The sequence below is a fragment of the Tupaia chinensis genome, unplaced genomic scaffold, assembly GCF_000334495.1.
Source record: "Tupaia chinensis unplaced genomic scaffold, TupChi_1.0 Scaffold148065_1, whole genome shotgun sequence".
In the NCBI taxonomy this organism is placed as follows: Eukaryota; Metazoa; Chordata; class Mammalia; order Scandentia; family Tupaiidae; genus Tupaia; species Tupaia belangeri.
In genome coordinates, this window is record NW_006207915.1 from 788,930 (window position 1) to 791,838 (window position 2,909).

Below are 2,909 nucleotides of genomic sequence, written 5' to 3' on the forward strand. Positions count from 1 at the left end.
GCGGGTGTGGGTCCCTTCCCCCCAGCCAGTGGCAGGTGTGCGCTAAGACCCCGCTCAACGCCTGATCCACAGCCCCAGACAGACAGACGGGCCAGTACCCGGCTAGGCCGGGGCAGTGGGTCCGCACCCGCCCTCCGGGGCACCTGAGCCCGCCGCTTACCTCCCCTGCGGTGGACAGTCCCGCCTGCCCGCTGCCCGCAAACCACGGGCCAGGCTGTTTACACCCGGAGAACACGCGCGAGCCCGTGCCTGTGCGCTAACGGGCTATATTTGTAAGCGGATAATATGATCTGGGGACATGTGCTGATAAACTGTCTATCTATTCTATGTGACTCAGCCCGGCCGGAGACAAAACAGACTTCTGGGGGAGGGTTTGGCGCGGAGAACACCCAGCCAGCCAATCTGAGCCGGGGACAGGGTTGTGGGTTATGAGTCTGCTCGTCTCCACCGCCCGACCTCTGCGCGCTGGAAATCCTCGCATTAAACCAAGTAGGGCCAGAGAGGGAGCGGGTTCCTGTTCCCAGCGCGCTCAGCTGGGGACCCAGCAAGAAGCCGGGGACCAACCAGGTGTCCAAGCGTTTCCAACGCGGGAGGCAGCCGATGTTGAAGGCCGCGATGCCATCCTATTTTTCCTTTTTAATTTTCTGAAATGTCTTCAGATTAGGTGTTCTTTAGCTTTTACTAACCCGGTATATCCGTTCTGATGGCCAGCATTGGGACAATTTGTCAAGAAGTTAGTGATCAGCAATCAAGCCCCTTATGGTTTCCGGGGGTCCTATGGCGCCCCCTGTATCTTCACTCAAAAACTGAAAAATAGACCTATTATCTAATATCTACGTTACAATTTTAATTACAAAATTATTTTATTTTGAAATAATTATTTTTTCTTTTTTAAAGAATTATTTACTTGGGACCAGCAGTTAGCATAATGGCTATGTCGCTGGACTCCCATGTAGCCGACCGCGGTTCAAGTCCTGGACCCGTTGCCTAAAACTCACACCGGGAACGCATGCGTACATGCCCAAGATCCCCAGAGGAGAATGGAAGAGAAGGGATTGTGGTGTGGCCATTCCCCCTGGGGGGTGATTTCTCTCTTTCTGTCTCTCTGTCTCTCTCTGGCGAGCACACGCGCCCTATAGCAAAAACCTCTCAAAAAAAAAAAGATTTACTTAATTGTGTTTGTTATTTTTAAAGAAGTATTTATTTAAATCCATTTGTTATTGTTAGTTTTAATTTAATCAGAGACAGAGAGAGAAAGGCAGAAAGCGAGCCACCAGCTCTGGGACTCAAACCATGGTCAGCCGGTAGGAATCCAGTGCCTTTAACCACCACGCCACCTTCTGGCCCCTGTTATTATTATTTTTTTAATTTGACCAGAGAGAGAGAGAAAGAGAAAGGGAAAGTGAGAAAGCAAGCCTCCAGGTCCAGGACTCGAACTGTGGTTGGCCAGATGAGAGAGTCCAGTACCTTAACCACCATGGTTAATGCCACCTGCCAGCCCTGAAAGGATTATTTTCTAATGAAACATTTTCTATTTGTTGATATTTATAATCATTGACATTTATAATTGATTACTCCAAATTGTCTACTAAGTTGTTGGTGGGGTGCCATAAACATGAAGGTGTGGACTCCCACATGATGGACCTCACAGCCTGAAAATCAGTCCCTGAAGTGTGGCCATCCAGGGGCTGGGAAGATGAGTTCTCACTTTCCCACTGTCTCTTTCTGGCAAGTGCACACCCCCTATGACAAAAACTCTAAAAAAACAAAAGCAAAACAAACAAAAATATATGACTACGTTAAATCCTACCTCTAAAGTGTTGAATGTTCTTTTTTATTACTTAGGGTACAGTTTTTTTAATTATTTTTCTTATTTGATAATTACCTCTTCAGTAATTAGTATTTACTTTGAGGGTTTTGTTTTGTTTTGTTTTCTGGCTATTCTGAACAAAAGAACATAAACTGAAAAGGCAGTTTCTGTTTAGATACTACTTAAATACTATTTCAGTTTATATAAGACCTAAATACTCAAAAGCTTAATAATATTTAAGTGGAAAAATAACCTTTTTCTTAAGAAATATTTTCGGGATACTCCACCATTGCTTCTGATTCACAGTCAGGGGTGTGAATCACAAATGATTTCAAAATACAGCAGGATACCTTCAGGACCTAGGCCTTGGAGAAGGAGGGGCCCACAGTGCAGCCCAGGCCCCTCGGACTACAGAAGTGCCCAAACAAGGTAGAAACATTCAGCAAGTCAAAGTAGAGGATAGGGGCCAGCTGGGGGCATGGTGGTCAAGGCAGCTGGATCCCACATGGCTGACTACATTGTTCGAGTCCCAGGTCCATGGGCTTAAGACACACGCCAGGTGGGGGCTAGCAGGTGGAGTGGTGGCTAAGGGCCCTGGACTCACACATGGCCAAATGAGGTTCAAGTCCTGGACCTGGCGGCTTGCTTCCTCACTTTCCCTCCCTCTCTCTGTGTGTCCCTCTCTGATCAAATTAAAATGAATGAATGAATGAATAAATAAATTCTTTAAAAGAAAGAAACACGGCAGGGACATGTGCATCGTGCCAAAAATCCCAAAAGGAGGGAGAAATAGAGGAGAAGGGCTTATGTGTGACCATGCCCCCTGACAGGTGCTTTCTCACTTTATTTTCCCCACTCTTTCTGTTTCTGTCTCTCTATAAGAAGTACCCGTACTCTCTGGCAAAATTTTTTTAATGAAGTTTAAAAGTGTTTGTACTTGGGACCAGCAGGTGGCATGGTGGTTAGGGTGCACTGTGGCCCAGCCCCTCTCCTCTTTATTTTTTTTAAATTTTATTTATTTATTTATTTATTTAAATTTGACCAGAGAGGGACAGAGTGAGAGAGAGAAAATGAGAAAGCAAGCCGCCAGGTCCGGGAC

The 2,909-nt window shown here is 46.2% G+C and overlaps 1 protein-coding gene across 2 annotated transcripts in view; it reads right to left on the reverse strand.

The window, feature by feature from the left end:
• LRRC2 (leucine rich repeat containing 2) overlaps positions 1-2,909 on the reverse strand; it is a 68,405-nt gene that overhangs the window by 21,302 nt on the left and 44,194 nt on the right. The window contains exon 1 of one of the 2 annotated variants that reach the window (XM_006170134.3): positions 161-522. The exons of the other annotated variant lie outside the window; for it this stretch is intronic. The gene's annotated coding sequence lies outside the window, so the exon portion shown is untranslated. Of the gene's footprint in view, positions 1-160; positions 523-2,909 lie in introns of those variants that run through there. 2 annotated transcript variants of the gene reach the window in all.